Consider the following 20,830-nt stretch of genomic DNA (forward strand, 5'->3'; position numbering starts at 1 on the left):
CCTTCACAAATTTCTTCGCCGCCCCGGCCCTCGTTTGGCGCGCGGATGTCTCCTGGGCATGCCGGGGTTGCACGGCCCCGCCGGGCCAAACCGGCTCGCCGGAGCTGCCCCCCGCAGGACTCGCCCTTTCCCCGCGGCTGGGGGCTCGACAGCTTCAGCCTCCTCCTCGGACGGCTCATCGTCGTCGTCTCCAATAAGAGGGGCCCCGGTGCCGGCGCTGCTGGCCTTCCCAGCGGACTCCGCCCACTGGGCGAGCTCCTTCTCCTCTGCGGCCGCCGCAGCTTTGTCCTCCATGCCGCCGGCGCTGCCGGCCTCCTTGGCGAGCTCCACCTCCGCCGCCCTGGCAGCGATGTAGTCCAGCTCCGCCTGGGTGGTGTCCTGGATGAGCCGCAGCTCGTCGCGGATGTATTTCTTCTCCAGGGTGTCAAAAAACTCCTATACTTGATCCTCTAGCGGCTTGGCCCAATTTGGGACGAGGCCGTGCGCGTTGAACTCCGACATCATGGCGATCATGTCGCTTCGGCGCGAGTTATTGCTCAGTGGGACCACCCTCGCTGGCAACCCAAACAAGAGCCCCTTGGGGACCTTGCCAGCCTTCGCGGCCTTACCGGACCTCTTGGCCTTGCCGTCGCGGTTCACGTCGAGCTGGAAGAACCGCTGGCAGAAGTGAGCATGCGCCAGCACGGTGAAGTTGTGGTCGAGGCAAGGGCAGAGTCGCATGATGTCCACCGCGTTCGTGAAGAGCCAGGCTGGCCACCCCTTGTTATGCAGCGGAGTGATTCGGCAGCGGATGAAATCCGCCGCGTTCATCTCAAGGGTGAGCCCGGCCTCGGTGAGGCGAAGAATCCTGGTGGTGGCGACTATGAGCTTCTCTTCGTCGGCATCGACATTGCTCCAGTTGTTTCCGCGAACCGGTGGCGCCTGGCGAACCCGACAGAATTCTAGTGGATCCTCCTCTTCAATCCAGCACCACCGGCCCCGCCACTCCTCCCACCTCTCCTTCTGAGCGCCCTCCGGGTATGTCCCCTTGGACCTCGGGATCCAGGCGACACAACCAGAGATGGCACCTCCCTTCTGGATCCGAGGGAAGAAGTAGTGGAGGAAGAGCACCGTGTTGGGATGCACTCGGGCGAAGCCTTCACAGAGATGGGCGAATAGAGCCATGCACGCCATGACATTTGGGCTGAAATCCAGGAGGTGGAAGCCGAAGGTATGCATGGTGTCATTGAAGAAATCGGAGAAGGGGGGACAGAGGCCGCAGGAAAAATAATCGACAAAGAACGGATATCGATTCGGCGCGGCTTTGCCACAGTTGGCGGGGATGACGCGTGTGGCAGGATGCCCCGTCATTTCTCCCCCCGCCTTGAACCCCCACAGTAGTCTAAAGTTGTCCCGGAGGTGGGCCGCATCGACCATCGATGGGAAGTAGGCGAGCTGGCGTCCTTGGCCGCTCCCTTGACCTTGCTAGTCTTGGGTGCCATGGCGGCTGCGAAAGGTGGAAGGGAAAGGACAGCGAAAACACGGCGACGGTGAGAGAGAGCAGGGGCTTGAGGAGGAAGAAGGAAGGGACGGCGGTTCCGAGATTGGAGAAGACACAAGGGGTAAATGAGCAGCGCGCCCGCGGTCGTTCCTTTTTACGGGGAAGGCGTGGGCCCCCTCTTTACCACGATGTGACACGTGCATGCAGAAACCACCCCACGCATGAATCCACATCATGCATGACCCTCCACATCACGCGTTCAACGCAGGTCTTGGGGAAGCGCAGCGGACGAGAAGTTACTGCGGTAAAATCCGCGCCACCTGCCCGCGCACCGTTCTGGGCCTAGCCCAACAACGCGGCGCGCTTATGTGTGGCCCAGGCCCGGGGCTCCTATCGGTGTACAAAAGTAGGGCTCTTCTTTGACTCTTTTACTTGTGCACGGGCAGTCAAAGCTGCGCGCCACAGCCACACTTAGCAGGGCAGAGAAAGGAAGCCGGAGAGAAGCCGAAACATGAGGCAACCAAGGGAACACCAAGACCAGAAGCGTAGGAGAGCAAGAGGATGAGGTGGACTCCCTTGGAAAGATCCTTGCCGAGGCAGCCTCCATAGCCCCGGCAAGAGCCTTGCCGGGGCAACTTGCCCAACACCGGCAGAGTGAGCCACCCTTGAGCCCATAGGCTCCAATCCAACCAACTACATTGGAACCAAGGCTCGGGAGGCGCCTCTGTGGTGGCATGCAAATCTTCGTCAATATCATAAACATGTGAGATCAGATGAGGACTAGAAGACGACGACCGTCGGCGGGATCCTAGCCGAGGAAATCCACAAGACCCCCGGCAAGACCCTTGCCACAACAGTGCAACGCCACAACAGCACCCTTGCCGGGCCCCCGGCAAGACCCTTGGCGAGGGCATCAACAGGGCCACTGCCAGGCCCGCGCCGGCCAAGACTCCACCATCGTCCCCAAGCAGCTGCTAGCTCAACCAGCTGGGCAGGCACCTGCGTGGCGACGGGCGGCCTCTACACCGACTCAGCAAGCACCTGCGTGGCGGCATGTGACCCTTCATGAAGGATCCACCACCGAGCCAACCCAGCAGCCAGTCAACGTGGCGCCGCGATGCCTCTTCAGCTCGGACGCATGTCGAGGCCAGGCGAGGCGGCGACAGCTGGGACGTGCTTCCCTGGCGCCCCCGATAAAGCAAGGAGGACACGTCGGCAGCGCATTAAATGCGTTTGTCCGACGGTCCCAGAGGATAGGCTTGTCGAGTGTAGACCTTTCCACCTCTTGTGTGCCACTGTGGCAACCCCTTTTTCCTATAAAAGGAGGCCCGAAGCGACCAGGAGAGGGATTCAGCTCTTTTGGGCAGTTGCACCCCGTGGCTAGCCCAAGAACACAAGAACACTCTCAAATACATCCACCCAAGAAGGACTAGGGTATTACACATCTTTGCGGCCCGAACCTGGGTAAACGATCCGTGTGCTCCCTGTCAGACCCGCTCTTCGCACAACCTCGCACCCGCCAACCGTAGAAGGGATCCCAGTGACCCCATAGGTGTCGTTTCCACCGACAAGCCACGACCATTGCCTTGCTATTGAGCATTCCAATGAACACAATCCCAAAAGCTTGTGCTTCAAACACTTCCTCAACTCCCTTTCCTTGTCTGATAGTGCCCTTGACTCCATTGCCACATCCAGCCTCATGATCACTTCTAGGGCAATGGCAATCTACAACTTAACATTTCCAATCCAACGATCACTCCATCTTTGTAGAGCCTTTGTCGTGGCCCACAATTTGTTGTGCAATGTGAGGTGGTCGTTGGAGGCAGATGGCGTTGAGTCCCATGCCGCCTGCACCATCTCCATGAAACCAACCGTCTTGACCCAAAAAGCTTCAAACTTGAAGCATTTGTCCATTTCGATCTCCACATTCATATATAATATCAAGGGACAGTGATCTGAGATCGCCGTCCCTAGGGCAGACAAGAAACATGCCGGGAACGCAGCATCCCACTCATTGGAGACAAAGACGTGATCGATCTTTTCAAGTGTTGCATTCTGCGTCTCATTCAACGAGGTGTAACAACACCCATTTAGATACATCTCCTTCAACTCAAGTCTATTTAGTCTAGCCTGGAATCTAGCCAACATCCTCCTGTTAATTAAATCATTGCTCTTGTCCTCTTGCTTTGCAATTAGGTTGAGATCTCCTGGTACAAGCCACAACCCTGCGAGCAACTCCCTGATGTCCACCAGCTCTTGTAAGAACTTCACTTTGTCCCTGTCCTCTTAAAGAACATACACACAAGTCAGCCACCACTCCGCAGCACCTGGCGATTTCACTATTGCCGTGAGCAAGTTACTTTGATAGTGTGGATTGGATAGCCTGGCTACCGTCTCATCCCAAGCCTCAAGAATCCCACCAGGCGTCCCCACAACTGGGACATAGTAGAATTTGCTAGATTTATTCCCAAGACATTGTTGTACAATTGGTAATGACAGCTCCTGTAACTTGGTCTCTTGGGGACATACAATGCCTAGGTTCGCCGCAAGTACTACTTGATGCACGACATTACTACCCGCCGACACATTCAACCCGCGTACATTCAACACAATCACTTTCATGGGTTGTGCACACATCGAAGCATCCTATGTACTCCACCAGCCCCCGCCTCCTAGGCCACAGTGGCCTCCACCTGGAGCACATCCTGTAGAGGTGCCGCCGGCGACTCCCAACCAAATAAAGCCAAAACCGCTGCTGTGTGAGCATCCAAAAGTGGGCGAGAGAACAACTCCACGTACATGTTGAGTGTTTCATCAGATATAGCCTCCTCCTCATGCGCCAAGCAGAGCTTGCGCATGAGCACCTGCTGTTGCTTGCTGGCCCCGTGCTTAGCAATCCTTGCACTCCGTCGAGGTGTGATATCTAACCGCCTTTTCTTCTTGGGCTTACGTGCTTGCACCTCATGCATACGTGATTCTGCCTGCGTCAAAATGGGTGCCAACGATTTGCGCATGCTCTCACAAAGGTGCACTACATCCTCGTGTCCAGATCCACCAGGGTTGGTAGCAACTGGCATGCATGGCGGCACGTCATTTGCATGCGGCTCCACACTCCCTGATAAGCTGATCTGGAAAGTATCCCATGCATGCACCTGGCCTACATGCTCCTCAACCCTATCCACCCACTACAAAAAAGACACATCCGTGACATTTTGGGCCGAACGGTTTTTTCCTGTCATGCTTATGACACTTATATGACGATAATTATGACAAAACTCGATATCATTATAGATGTGGTGGGCTCCTACTTCTATGACAAAAAGTCATGACAGAAAATGGGCTTTTCATCCTGGGTGGGCTGGAGACGCAGCTGCATGATACTATTTGGGCCGTCCATGACGGAAAAAACCGTGGTAGAAGCAAGGGCAAGGAAAATTTTGGGGAGTTCCCGGTTATGGTGGGTGGTCGGAGCCGAGCGATGCACGGAGGTTTGCACGTTTCTCTCATACACTATGTACATGCATCTGTGTGAGGCGTTGGGCTCTAACTGAACCCGAGCGAGACGTTCTCTTACTAAACCCGAGCGATTGCACTGGCTATGTGTTACTGAACCCGAGCGATCAATCGATCCTTGGCTGTTAAATGAACCCGATCGAGCGATTCCTTCACTACTGCTACTAACTAAAGCCGATCGAACCTGCTGCCTCTTGATGAATAGTGAGTGTTGTTGGGGGTTGGATGAACAGTTCCCGATGGGGGTTGGATGAACAAGACCCCGTGGTGGTAGAGGCCAATGCCGCTGGATGAACAGGACCCCGATCGAGAGGAGGCCGCCACACACCTAAGCCGGTTGGGCGTTGATGAACATGACCCCGTGTGGAGGGCTGGTTGAACAGTAGCCGGTGGAGGCTGGATGAACATGACCATGTGGAGGGCTGGTTGAACAGTAGCCGGTGGAGGCTGGATGAACATGAGCCCATGGAGGAAGGAAGGAGACACTATGGATGAACAATAGCAGGTGGAGGCTGGAGGAGGTCGACAATGGTGAATAGTAGCCCATGGAGTGCCGTTTTGCGGTATGCCACACCCCTCCTGATTAACAGGACCCCGTTTTGACCGTAGGAGGTCGAAGAGAAGTCAGTTTCCTCCTTTTTGCGGTACGTACGCCACACCCCTCCCGATGAACAGGACCCCGCTTCGATCGTAGGAGGTCGAAGAGAAGTCTGTTTCCTCCGTTTTGCGGTATGCCAAACCCCTCTTGATGAACAGGATCCCATTTCGACTGTAGGCGGTCGAACAGAAGGCTGTTTCCTCCATTCCGCGGTACGCCAGGCATCATTTCGGCTGTTCTGTCCAAGCCGGTTGGCTCCCGATCAACAGGACACATTCTGTTGCCTCTTGATGAACATGACATAGTTTCTCCGTTCTGACCCAGCCGGTTAGCTGCCGATGAACAGGACGCCGTTGCTGCCCTCCGTTACCTCTCCATGTACACGAGCCCTGGCCGTACATATGCGTGAGTAGGCGTTCGAGACCCCGCCAATATGTACGAACGTGGCCGTATTTAGTTTCTTGCACCTTGGCTGTATGTACGTGTACATGATATAGATGGGACTATGTGACATGCTATGCCCGCGCCTCTACTACGACATGTGCCCTTCCTTATTCGGCCACGGTTCATCGCTGCAGCCTGCAGACAGATCGATCGACCAGTATGTACGTACACGTTCGCGACAAGATAGACAACCCTACATAGGGTTTGACCGGGTAGGTCCCAGCTGTCAGGGAGGTAATGAGGCACTTCCTTGCATGCGAAGATGTAGCTGGTGGGTCCCCTCTGTCAGGGGGCGAGGGAGTCTTGGACGAAGGGGTCCTCGGGCGTCCAGTCTGTTAGCCATGGGCCGGACTGATGGGCTGTGAAGATACGAAGATCGAAGACTGCACCCGTGTACGGATGGGACTCTCCTTGGCGTGGAAGGCAAGCTTGGCGATCAAATGAGTAGATTCCTTTCTTTGTAACCGACCTTGTGTAACCCTAGATCCTCCCGGTGTCTATATAAACCGGAGGACTTAGTCCGGAGGGGCGACAATCATTACCATAATCATATAGGCTAGGCTTTTAGGGTTTAGCCATCTCGATCTCATGGTAGATCAACTCTTGTAATACTCATATTCATCAAGATCAATCAACAGGAAGTAGGGTATTACCTCCATAGAGAGGGCCCGAACCTGGGTAAACATCGTGTCCCCTGTCTCCTGGTACCATCGACATTAGACGCACAATTCGGGACCCCCTACACGAGATCCGCCGGTTTTGACACTGACAGGGGGAGAATCATATTTTTTGCCTGTAATATGGACACACTTCCTTGCATGCGAAGATGTAGCTGGTGGGTCCGAGTAGTCAAGGGGGAACATTTTTATACAAAATACAATGGCCTGTTCGGTGGGTCCCTGCTGTTAGGTGGAGGAATCATTATTTTGCGCGTAATAAGGAGGCACTTCCTTGCTACGGTCGTGGATCTAGCTGCCAGCCTCTCCACGTACAGTCCTCTTTCGATGGAAGTCTTTCCTTGACCACATTGACCACGGCGCACTGAGAGCACCAAGGCGGTGGATGATGGCAAGGCCTAGGAAGGGGACGACGCGGAGCCGGGCAAGACGCGGCAGTGGATGCCCACGCGGAGAGGAGTACGAGGGTTGACTGGTTCGACTGCGGTATGAGGTTGCCGTCGCCATAGAATAACAAGGGTTGTGGGTGAGTAGAGGGATGGCCTGGCCAGAGGTTGGAGTAGGGTGGGGCGGTCAGGCCTGTGCAGCAGCAGAGATGGCCACGGGAGGCAGGAGCAAGCGGCACGAACGGCACTGGTTTGGGCGGCTGGAGCAAGAAGAGCTGATGTTGAAGAAGCACTACGCCTGTTGGGTGGACATCGTACGGTCACTGGTGTTAGAATCGTTCATATTAACTAAGTTGACAAAGCCCTCTGTGCGCGTTAACTTCATAGGCCACAAGTCAGCCTCCCACTATGGTGGGTCCCAGCTAGCAGGGGGAGTATTCATTTTTTGTGCGTAACAAGGAGGCACTTCCTTGCGTGCGAAGATATAGCTGGTGGATCTGAGCTGTCAGCGGGAGGAACGCTTTTTTAGTGAAATACAGAGGCCCTTCCAGTGGGTCCCAACTGTCAGGTGGAGGAATCATTATTTTGCGCATAATAAGGAGGCACTTCCTTGCATGCGGCCTTGGACCCAGCTGTCAGCCTCCCCACGTATAGTCCTCTTCCGATGGATGTTGTTCGTTGACCATGTTGACCATGGGCCGAGAGCACTAGGGCAGTGGACGACGGCAATGCCCCAGTCTGGAACGACCCGAAGAAGCCCCACTATTTTCGCATAATAAGGAGGTACTTGGATGTGTGGATCCCTACTGTTAGCATCTCCACTTACATCCCTCTTTCAATGGCAGTTCTTTGTTGACCATGTTGATCACGCCGCGCCAAGAGCACAAACATGGTGGACAAGGGCGAGGCCCAAGAAGGGAACAACCCAGAGCCGGCTAAGCAACAACAGTGGATGCCCACGCTGAGGGGAGTACGAGGGCTGACTGGTTGGCTGCGGGGTGTGGCTGACGTTGCTGGAAAATAACAGGATGTGCGGATGTGTAGAGGGATGGCCTGGCGGCAGCATAGCCAGCCACGGGAGGAGGGAGCAGGCAGTCCCGTTGGCGCTGGTTTGGGCATCCAACAGTCATTACTCTGTGTTGACTAAGTTGACAAAGCCTTGTGCACGCGTCAATATTTTTTAGGACAACGTCATCGTCAACCTAGTAGGCCTAGAAGCCAGCCTCGAAATCTATGGAAAACAACATACAACCCATTAGCCATTATTTACAATAATTTACAGCCCATTTGCTAATTCTTAAGGATACTTTGAAGCCCATATTCTTTTTATTAGCATTACATACCATATTCTGGCCGCTAAAAAATTCAACGAAATTTTGCATATTTCGGTGGGGTCTGAACTCATTTAATCATGAAATTTTGAGTCACGTTAAAAATAATTTTTAAAAAATTATATCAAAATAAAATTCAAAAAAATTCTCCACAAAAAAAGAAATGAAATTTAAAATCTTGACTAGCAAGATGCCCGTGCCTTGCACGGTACATCAAGATGCATTTGTATGAGTTGTTTATCTTGTGGGAGAAAAAGATGAACGAGGGAAGGCCATATCTGCAAATGTGGAGTGGAGTGTGGGTAAACTGTCATAGTTTCCGTCCTATCCGTTAGGTTTGAATGTAATTGCTGGTTGGCTTTGGTTTAAAAATTTACAGCCCATTTCTTACTACTTACATCCCTCCTCGCCTTTAAAGATTTGCTGGCTGGATTTGAATGTAATTGCTGGTTGGCTTTGGTTTAAAAATTTACAGCCCATTTCTTACTACTTACATCCCTCCTCGCCTTGAAAGATTTGCAGCCCAGCAGGTCTGAGAAAAGGAAGTAGGCCTCGGTTGGGTATTCTCCAAAAAAAAGAACTAGGCTAGCTATTTTTAGAAAGAAAAAAGATATCAACTGGGCTCATCATGTGCTTAAATAATAGCGTAAGCGTGGGCTAGACGGGCCATAGCCCCCGCATAACCCGTAGTTGAGCTCTGTCTCTAAATCTAAAAAACAATTGGGCGAGCTACTAGGTCCCTGGTCTTATCCGCTCGTTGTGTAATTTCCTCATTTATTGACTACATTGACAATGGCGTGGGACCTAGTTGTCAAACAATTATGAGGAAGTATTTTTTTGGCTTGTAATAACATGGCACCTACTTGCATAATGCAATGACCCCGGTGGGTCCCTACTGTCAGCCTCTCCGCGTATAATCATCTTGTAATTCCTCTCGATTGTTAACCACGCTGACAACGCCATACGGCGGCGTGCACATCGAGGGGACCAAGGCAGAGAACGATGATGAGGCCTCAGACGGGAATAAACAGCAGTCGTGGAATATGCGGCAGTGTAGTGGCAGGCGGAGGGGAGTATGAGGGCAACAACATGTAACAGCTTACAAACAGTACAAAAGGCCCAAGAATTAATTGTTCATCAAATTTAGACAAAACCCAGAATGAACATGGAAATAACATATAACGCAACCACTGTTTTTCGCAGTCACAAACAAATGGCCCGGTCTGATCCATAAAATCAACATCCTGTGCAAAATAATTATTGGAGGATGACTACAAGTTGTTGTAAATAGTAGCCGAGCACGTTTAGAAGACCATTTGTCCACCTGAAACTTCTTTTTTTTGTTCAACATGTCTGTCCGTGAGAAATCTTTTTTTGAGAATCTTAAGCCTCTTGGACAATAGTAACCTCACATTCAACAAGAAGAATGTGACAACACTTTTGTTTTCCTGGTTTGGATCCATATCCTTCCATCGTTATTGTCCTCAAACGAATGTCATGAGAACTGAGAAAATCCTGGTGCTTATTATGCCACAGATTATTTATATGTTTTTCTCCATGTGTTAGTGCCAAAGTAGACATGAATATTGAAAACAGTTAAGGTCTGAAAAAAGAGTATGTCGAAAGAGCGACAACTGAACGGTTAATTCTAGTACAATATATGCTGGCTTTCAATGTGCATGAAATCATCACCTTTATATATAAATTCTCCAGACATCGAAAGCATCGCGGCAAGCCAATAATTATGTTTAGATCATAACTAAACATTCTGATATATAATATCTTGACAAAATCCAGCAACATTGATAGGCTATCCATGGATGAACTCTTCATTGAACATATACCATAATATTAGTACCCAAAGTGTACTCCAAGAAGATATAAAACTTATGTGCACAAATGAAAAATGCAGCTTATGATTACAAATGTGTAGATGATAATATACAGTACCTGAAAAAGTGAGGAGCCAAACACCAACTTGTTGTGATCATTAAATGGATCACAAATTACACCCAAGGTCTCCAGTTTGGGCGCAGAGATGATAGTTATTTGCAAAGGTTTATAACAATAATGAAGGACCAACCTTTGAAGTGAAGGTGATGAGATGCTGTCCTTCAAAACATATTCCAATGCTTTTAAGGTGAGGTGAATTTATTTGGAAACAACCGATAAGGATTTCTATTCCCAAAACAATCAGCAAGCACTTCAGGGCAGGGCAACTAGAGTGGATGATGCTGTGTAGTGAGGCCACCACAAGCGCAAGTTTTTTTAGTAGTGGGAGTCGAAGCATTTGTACCAGATCGTCTGGTAGATGGCATCGGGCGAATGTGGCGGTGTGGAGAGAGAGGAAGAAAACCACGAGATGGACAAAGGTGGTGTGGGCACAAATTCTTGGTGTTTGGTTCATTGTATGAAACTTTCATGGTTATGGTAGAACTCAAACTGCTGGAGTTTTTCGAATTCAGGGGATGTCAGCCAAGCGTCCACCGTGTAGGGTATGGACAACAGGCAGCATGTAGGGATGCAGAGGCATTGAACGGGTCCCTGCTGGTGAGAGGAGACAATGGTTTTGAGGAAATCAAATTCAGGAAGGACAGATATCTAATGATAGTCGAGATTGAGGGGTGCGGTGCACCATAAAGGGCGCCACCGAGTTGAGAGGACTTGAATGCAGGAGCAATCCATGGTGGGGAGAAGCGAGATGATCTCCCCAAGGATGTCGTCCGGGAGATCACTGATTTGGTCCACCAAAGATTCTACGAGTTCCTCAGATCCGGGTGGGGGGGGGGCTCGCCGCTTGTCCCCACGCTGCTGGGTGCGGGATCTACAATCGGCGTTGCCGCTGGCGGGAGCCTCATCTTCTTGGCACTGGGGCCAACTGACTCCATTTTCCTTGCGGGCTTCGCACCGAGCTCACGGGTTTGAGCAGAGTAGCCGGAGACGAGCCTAGTGGTAGTGTGAGTGGGGAAGAAGGAAGGATGGGGTTTTCTGTAGGAGTGGAAGAAGAGGAGCGGGTGTTTTCTGTACGAGTGAGGAAGAAGGTGAGTGGGGGTTTTCTGTACGAGTGAGGAAGATGGGGAGCGGGGGGAATTGGGGGGCGATGGAAGCGGGAGAGTCCAGCGAGCTGCAGTATAAGTGGAAGCAAGGAGGAAGGAGGGTTTTTCTAGGATCGCCCCCTCTTCAAGATATATGGGCTTCTCCTCGCAAAAAAACAAATTTGCTTTAAGATGGATAGGACTTTGTATCGTCCCAGTCGGCTTCCCGTGTTTCGTATTGGAGGGCCTTAATACTAGAGGCAGCCCATTAGAGACACTCTCCAGCTCTCCAGCTTATTTCCCATTCGAAAGAAAATAAGAGACACCTCCAGCTTAATTATGGCTCCTCATTGGTCAACGTACGAATAAGCTTATTGCATCTTGCATTGGTCATTCTACCTAGTTAAGAATGTAGGTATACTTGGAGCACCATGAGGTCAGCTGACAGTAGCTTCCACTAAAATTGAGGTTTGTTCTTTCGTTTGCACAAATAGACACCATATGGAGACAGCCAACCCTGTTTGCACAAATATGTAACACAGCTATTTAAGAAGTGTCATTTTTTGCAGCGGCATATGATTAACAACAACATCTCATATGTTATCAACGGCATTACAATGATAGTATGAAAAGGTGCCATTATCTAAGAAGTGCCATCACATCAAATCAACACTGGCACTAGATTAACGGAGTCTTACATTAACATGCATAACAATTGCATTATGACTATGTGATGACAGATTGGGAGTAGCACTTGATCAGTACGTATGTGCACGGTTAATAAGAAAGATCGTTCTAATGAAGGGTGATATGGAAAGGAGAAACACATCGTCGTGTCAACCATTGTGCAATAAATTTTGTGCAGTTTAATGGAGATGCAGCTATGTTACCGGTGTTAGAGTTTAGTGTAATGGCCCAAAACACTCTTTATGAGAAATAAAGCAAGACAGAAGCATTTCATGAAATAGTGGTGGCATTGATTCATTTTATCAATGGCAATAGATTGACAACATCATTACTTAACAACGACATCACATTAACAGTGGCATTGTTTCATTTTACCTGCGATGTTTAATTAATAGCAATAGTAAGGGCAGAGGGATAGGGGAGGCACAAGCACGTTTTACATCCATCGAGGCATAAAGTGGTGAGGCAGAGGTGTTTCCGAGTGCGGCACATGCAAAGCATGTTTATATTTGTGCATTTTTTGTTCTCATCAATGATCTTTCCTATGTGACCACCAGAAATCTAGACGTGCTCATTCTCGGTTGCATTGTCGACCCAACATCCCCCACTTTCTGTCCTATTTCGACCAAGAGACCGGTCATGACAACATCTTCATTTCCCTTTACAACCAAGAGATCGGTTCGTTAGCCAGTATCTATAGTACCCTTTTTCCTCTAATAGTAAAAATTTAGGAGGTGCTCGAGTGTTCGACAAGCTGACGGAGCTAGCTACATGGAGAGCTTTGTAATATTAGAAGAATATGCACATGCAGGATGCAACGACGTGGGGAGCAATCCTAACTTGATGAAAAAAGGGATGCAACGACGTGGGGAGCTGGACCATTAGAACAAGGCCGGTTCTAAAAAAATTATACCTCTGGTCGGTGGGATGTGGCGAGGCAGGGGATCTGCCAACTCGACGGCGGGGATAAAGGATGAGGAGGACCTCCCATGCCAGCGCCAGGTCAGAGAAGACGACGCGCGTCGGCTTCCTCCCTCGCCACCGGCGACCACCAGCGGAAGGTATCCGGCCGAATCTATGTCAACCGGAGAGAAGAGAGAGAGACAAAGAGAGTGGACACCACTATCTTGCTTAGATCTGAAGAGGGTGAGAGAGTGAGAAGAAGAGAACAACCCTAGCAAGCATGTCCCGAAGTGGACTACTGGAGTAGTAGTTGCTTTTCCCTCTGTAGCAATCATTTTAACTTGAATACACGCGTAGCCATATTTTTTTCATTTAAGTCCTTGAAGTTTGTACCCTATCCTCTGTAATCCCGGTCATTTTTAACCTTAAGGGCATGTTCTTTTCAAGGGGTTTTAACGGGGATTAACAGGAATTGTGGGGGATTAAATCATGTACAAGCCAAATTCCCCTCCATTCCTCTCCAAACCCCTTGGGAGGAGGTTGAACCGAACAAAGCCTAAGACTAACCACAGTGGGATTAACTTAATTCCATACGATATCATAATATGATATTCAACCCTCTCTTCATTTAATTCTATCCAACTTCATCATATTTTCCTAGTTGGCATGCATGATACTACTTATGATACTCCCATTACAACCAGCCTAGTAGAATTAATATACCTAATCTAAATGGTCGCCACCCGATCTCTTTGTCGTCCTCCAGCATCCGGCTAAAGAAGAATCGTGCAAGACACAAGCAGTTTTCCCCGGCGTCACCTCGGCGGTGGCCTTCATGGGATACAATCGGCGGCAGACTCCCGTGTTCTACTTCTCCTCGATGATGGCGGCGCGTGGGGACGTGCTGGTCGTCACCTCGTCGACATGCGCATAGCTGCATAGCCGCGTCACCTCATTGACATCCACGGCACCTTCTTTCTCTACCTGCATGGCGCGGCTACGCGCGCGTCGACGGCGGATGGCGCAGTTGCAGACACTGGAGGCGTTGTACAACGCGGCAGCATCGAGGGCAGCGATGATGCCCGTGCCGCCGTGCTCCCTGACAAGCTCGCATGGAGCAAGTTGACACTCTTCCTCAAGATGTATCATAGGGGCCAGCTCCGAAACCACGTGCTGGCTTAGTGCGACAACTGCCTCCGACGGGCTAGGCAAGGTAGGTGGAGCAGCGAGCTGCCTCACTCGTAACTGTCGGGCTAGGCAGGCGACCCAAATGGCTTTTATGCTGGAGAACTACTCTTCCTGCTCGTCGGATGCTGCCGAACGAGTGGAGAAAATGGTGGAAGGAGGAGCTTGGCCGGCGTCCTGGTCCTGAACGGACGTGTGTTGCCGAAGTGGGTTTCTCGCATTCCACGCGGGTTTAAATGTAGGTTTTTGAATACGGTGAGGAGCCGGGTATAGCTGGGAGTGCAGTGGGCGGGGCCCTTGACCGGCGTGCTGCTTCAAATGGCGGACGCAGTGAGAGGTCGCGTCTGCCCTGACCCCTTGACCGTGTACGTCCGGCTTTGAGGACAGCATTATCCTTGGACCTTGACGGTGTACACCTTGTGTCTAGATCTGAGACGCCATGTGTACCATATGAATGACTCCAAGTTCTACCACCATGATGCTTATGTGCGAGCCGAGGAACACTGTTGGAGAGACCCCCCACATAATTTCCCTACATTGGTTGTTTGATTCATAGGATAGAGTTCTATAGGATTTTTTTCCTATGAAATCATATGTTTATTGGCAATCTAGCATCCACTCCAACTGTTTTTCCATTTCCTTTGTTTTTCCTGCGTCAAACACTCTAGATTTTTACGGGAACACTGTGTTAATGGTAGATTCAAGTGGACATGCCACTCCAGTCCTTTATTTTTCCTATTCATGTGTTTTAAGTTCCTACGAAGAGAGTAATTGCTCTAAATGATGTGCCGCTGCAAGAGCCGCCTATATTAGTTAACCATGCTCTAAAAAGGTGGACCAACTTTGGCTATAGTTGATACTGTACTAGGTTAGAAGGTGAGCTTGCGCTTGGCACTTCGCCTCTTCCGGAAGTTGAACAATAATGATGGTACTAAAGTAGTACTTCTGGCCATTTGACACCAAAGGAACTACTGCACGTCCACTGGTTGTAAGCAAAAGTTTCTCCTCGTGCTGAGAGCCACCACACATGCGTGGGCGAGGGAGAAGGCATAGTAAGCAAGCTTCTCATCGTTCTGTGAGTTGACGGGATTTTGTACTCTCTCCAAAAAGGGCCGACCATGTCCATGGCTACCATCTCGTGCTCCGTCATTGAGTACATGCACTATTCACATGCCATCAAGGAGAAAAAAATATTGCATAGTACGTGCCATCGAAGTGCACGACTCACTTACACACTGCTTATCTCCATTTTCTTTCATGACATGTGCACCTTCATGCTAGATGTCCCGTGTGTCGGCAAAAGGATGAGAAAAGCTCATGTTAAGAAGGAACATGAATAAATCTTGCTTGCTGCACATACGTACGTGGCATGACATGGTGTCCAATCACCATTTAGTTACTAATTTTGTGTTACCAAAGAAAACACGTGGTTCATTTCTAAATTAAAGTAGTCAAAACCAGCATGGAGGTAATCGGTCACCTTATTGTACTTGCTCTGAGCGAGGGAGAGGTCATACTAGTAAGCAAAGCTTCTCCTCGTTTGCGAGTTGATGGGACATATCAAAAGTAGTGTATTAGTCTCCAAAAAGGGCTGACCATGTCCATAGCTACCATCCCGTGCTCCGTCATTCAGTGTGTTCACGATTCACGTTCGATTGAGAAAATAATGTTGCGTACGTGCCATCGAATAGAATAACGTAATTTATAAAAAATGTGCCACCGCGTCATGATCGAACTTTTATTCATTCATGCGTGGTTCCCATGAACAACTACTACACTCACCAAATTATTAGGTGAGCTGCCTTTTTGTACAGAATTGAGCTCATCATGTACCCGCGTGTGAGTATTAGGGAAAGAGGCAAAGAGTACCTGCGTCGGTGCTTGCACCTCTTCTCTTCATGCTCATAGTCCTTTTTTCGGGTGATTTGTGCACGTACTCCACCTACGTTCATGACCGTTGGTGAGTCTCTCCTACTATACTTAACTCCATTTTCTTGCATGACACGTGGACTTGGATGCTGGATGTCCCACGTGTCGGCAAAACTTAGAAGAACACTTTCCGATGACCGAGAAGGAGCAAGACACCGCGTCGTGGAGCGTCTGGACTCTTTAATGTTCTTATTCAGAGATATAAAATCTACCCAAACGTCTCCATATAGTAGACTAGAAGAGTCTGAAACACGACAGCCCAGTGTAGTTACATCATACATGGCCAACCCACGCTATCACCATATTTCTTGGCCTCCGTGCAACACCTAGCTCTAGTAATCCACCAGCTAGTATTGCTTCTCGCTCCTTGTATCTCTCAAAGTGATGCGGGATGGCAATTTTTCCGTCTATTGAGGTCGGTTAACTCGTCACATGTTAGCGACATGCCAAGAGCATTCTAAAAAAATTACTATACTCTATTGTTATGCCAAAAAGAGGAAGCGTTTTGACCGACGGACCAAACGAGACAAGCATGTCATGCCGTGAGTGGGTCCAGTTTCTCGTTTTGAACTTGTTTGGTGTAGTAGTAACACTTGGTTTTGACTATTGATAAGATTTTATATAGGACCTAATGTATTCACTAAGGTTGCCTTTGACTATTGATAAGATTTTATATAATTTGAAAATTATATCATTCGAAGATCCTTTCACGTTCCGTTTCAAAAAAAGATCCTTTAATGTATGAATTTAATGGTATGTTTTGAGAAACTTGCATGTCCTATACTGCTCCTGTTTGGATACTCTAACTTAGCTAGAGGTTAGACTAACTCATGACTAATCTAGAACTAACTCTAGCCAAAGGGGTGTTTGGATGACAGGGTTAGATTGACAATAAATGCACTTGATGGAGAGAGTAAAGTTATTTTTTAGTGGGCCCCATGACAACTAGCTCCAATTAGCACCACTTGGCTGGCGGGATAGAGAGAGAAAAGTGATTTTTCAATGGGCCCAATGAGAACTATCTCCAATTAGCACCTCTTGGGTGGGATAGTTTTTTTGGGTGGGTTTGGGGCAACTTACTCCAATTTAATCCTCAGGTTTGGATACTTTAGGGATATTTGAGCCCCAACTAGCTCAAACTATCTCTAACCCATGGATCCAAATAGGGCCAAAGTTAGTCTCGGAAAACGCATTAAGCCCTATATACATGGACAGATGGAGTACATGATACTAGCAAACACTCACCATTAGTAGTAGTTCATTGGTTGGTTTTGATTTTTGATTCAGTTGCTATGCTGCTACCGTCCAATATTCGCGTGTGGTTGTTTTTAGAATAAAAAAGGAGGTAGTACTTACTGTGGGAAAGGTGAAGTGATGGTTGCTTCACCTGAGCCACTTATTACTATGGGAATATTGGAGTAGCAGTGGATTTAACGAAGAGAGAAATTATGGTTGCTTCGTCCGAGCAACTTACTATGGTGAAGGTGGGGTTCTGTGATTTGACTGCTCACTGGTCATTATTACTGCGGTGCAACGACCAGGTTGAATCCTCCCTATAGTTGTGCACTCAATATTGCTGCATGGCAGGTGGAGCCGGATGAAGGATGTCCCACATGTTGGCGAAACGAAGTTGAATTGTTTCTAGCATTGCTATCAATCCTTCATGATTTATTTATATGGATGCATAATTTTCCAGCATATTGAATTTGTACTGTGATACTATGAAGGTTTCAACTTTGGTTCCCGCAGAACAAAAAGGTTTCAACTTAGGATTCATGTGTCCTCTTGCCTCAAGATTGTCTCGTTACTACATTCCATCAAATACAAATGGAACTACCATGGCTGCTAACACATCTCAATGGTTCGCAGATCAGCGCTAATATTCACATCACAACTGAAGAAAAAGATGTGAGAAGGTGTACAAATAAAGAAAACTATATAATTGATCGATGATGCTCGTAGGCATGGCTCCATTTCTTAGGCACAATGTTCATTGGTTGGCAGCTAGTTTCACCCAGCTCTGTAGCCAAAAAATAGGTGTATGGAGGATATCACAATCCAATTATTTTGTGAAGCTCCACTAAAATCGAGCTGATCATCCCTATTTGCAAAGATATTTAGTCAGTGCGATTACAATAATAGTGGAACTGGATGATGAAACGTAACACACACAAATAGAAGCCAATCACCTCTACGATCTCTCTTTAGGACTAACTACTTGTTGGAGAAGATTAGGCACGGAGTTGGATGAGGAGGATAGCAAAACCAATGTCCCTTTCTGCAGTCCCACAGAAATGTAAAAACGTTGCCCGTGTGATATTTTGGTGGAACTGCACAAAACACTCTTAAAAAAAGTGATTTGTGCAGTTCACCAAAAGGTTGCAATAGCAACGAGGTGAAATGGATAGCCCTATTTACAAAAGCAGGTAGAAAGGAAACAATTACTGCCTAATAACACAAGTTGAAGACACATACGCCGACAAAAAAGGAGCATATTCCATGTAATAAGGGAAAGATACAGCATGGTGGTTTATCAAAAATGGTTTGAGGACGAGATTGCAATATGGAAAGTACATCGGCCGAGATACTTTTTAAGCAAATAACTAAAGAAGATCCACATGCATGATTTTCCACATGCAGCAACGTGGGAAGATGGGCAGTGGAGCAAGGCCGGAGGAAGCTGTACCCGAGGGTCATCGGGATGCAACTAGGAGGGCGCCGGCGGCCAGGATCTGCCCATACCGCGACAGTGAGCAAGTGGCGAAGGCCCTACCGCGCCGGAGCTTGGTCACAGAGAATGGCGGGTACCGCAGATCAGGACATGCTGCCTCAACGCCATCGAACAGAGAAACGATGCACACCCTCCCTTTCCGCCGGCGGACGGGATGCGGCCGGATCAGTGACCAACAGTGAGAGAGAGAGAGGCCACCACCTCCTTGTGTGAGATAGTGTGACGAGAGATAAACCTCGGCAGGCAGGCTCCATTGTATATAGTGGAGCGTATTTTTCTTTTTTCCCGATGACAATCATTTTATATTCTATATGTGCCATTGAGGAATATAAATTTATTTAATACTGATGCGTTAAGTCGAACTTTGTTCCATCTACGCGTGGTACACGACCCTCCTTTGAGTAAACAACCGCTACACACGTCAAATTATCACGTGGGCTGCCTTTTCGTACAGAAATGAACTCCACCGTGTACCTGCGCGGGTGTGGCCGGGAACGAGACGTGAGTACGTGCATCGTGTGTGCACCTCTTCTTTAGGTGCAGGTACGTACGCGGGTGGGTGTGAGAGAGATGGTTTGTGCGAAACAGGCAATCTGTCGATGATCTCTTAAACAAAGAAACGTAACATATGCAATGTGTGTGAAACAGAGTCATGGATATATCATATATAGAGGGAGCGATCCACGTGAAGTGAGTGGAGGGATCATTGGCATGAGATATCGATAGAATTGAAAGCATGGATGAAGTGTGTGGGCGCGCGATTGATAAAGAGTGCCATCGAATTTGTGTTTGCCCACACCAAAGATACAGGGCAGCTGGCCTACTGGAATGTGAGAGGATAGAGGTGCAGTTTTTCTCTATGGCATGAATACCTACCTACAATGTTTGACTATAGGTTTGTGTGTGGGGGGGGGGAGGGGGCAGAGACCTAACTATAGAGAGGTAGATCGATGTCTACGAATATCCATGGCCACCTATGGGACCAGGAGGTCCCTTGCTGGTTCGGCAGGGGGACGTCGCGTTGCACAAAGAGCAGACCAGCGCGCATCAACACGGCAGAGAGCACACAAGCAATTTACCTAGGTTCGGGCCGCCGTGAGGCGTAAAACCCTACTCCTTCTTTGGTGGATTGATGGTGGAATGTGGATAATGCAACGTAGTACACTTGCCGGCAGAGGTCGCCGTACGGCAGCAGCGACTATGCGCGTATGGGGTGCGGGTTCCTCAACTTTTCCCCAACCCCTCCTACTGGTGTAATCGGCCTCCTTTTATAGATTAAGGGGTCACCACAATGGTAAAGTGGTCATTATCCACTAATATTATAGCAAATAGTGCTATCATACCTAACTCTGCGGGCTGACAGAGTGCATTAAATGCACCGCTTAGTGTCACATCACTGGTTGCCCGACAAGGCTTGCTGGGCTATCTCTCCATCTCCGCACTTGTTTGGTTGACACGTCATAGGATGGGTGTCGCCTGTATAATCCTTCTGCAGGAAACGACCGCCATGTGGCGAATGGCTGCCACTTAATCACCTTGCGGCTTGACACCACACTGATTGATGACATGGGTCGCGCTTGAGTGGTTGGTGGGGTGATTTTGCCTCCGTGAGCCCTAGCAGGCCCTGCCGAGCTTCCTTCGTTGCTTCTAGTGGTGGCCTTGCCCCTTGCCGGGCAAGTGGCGGCAAGGGAGGCCCTTCTCTTGCCGATATTCTGCTAGTCTGGCTTGATCTTGATCCCTCTGAGCCGCACGTTGGTTCTTGAAATCTCTTGTTCCTTCAATCTCTAACTCCAGTTGATGCTTCAATTCTGTTCTTGTGCCCGTGCACAGTCTTGGCAATGGACCCAGGGTCTGTTGCACCGACAGAAGCCCCCAGGCCTGCCCCGAACGCGCTGCGGAGCATCGTCGGGGTAGGGCCTAATAAGTGCACA

The sequence above is a fragment of the Triticum urartu genome, chromosome 4A (assembly GCF_056163025.1).
Source record: "Triticum urartu cultivar PI428250 chromosome 4A, HENAU_Tu73, whole genome shotgun sequence".
Classification (NCBI taxonomy): Eukaryota; Viridiplantae; Streptophyta; class Magnoliopsida; order Poales; family Poaceae; genus Triticum; species Triticum urartu.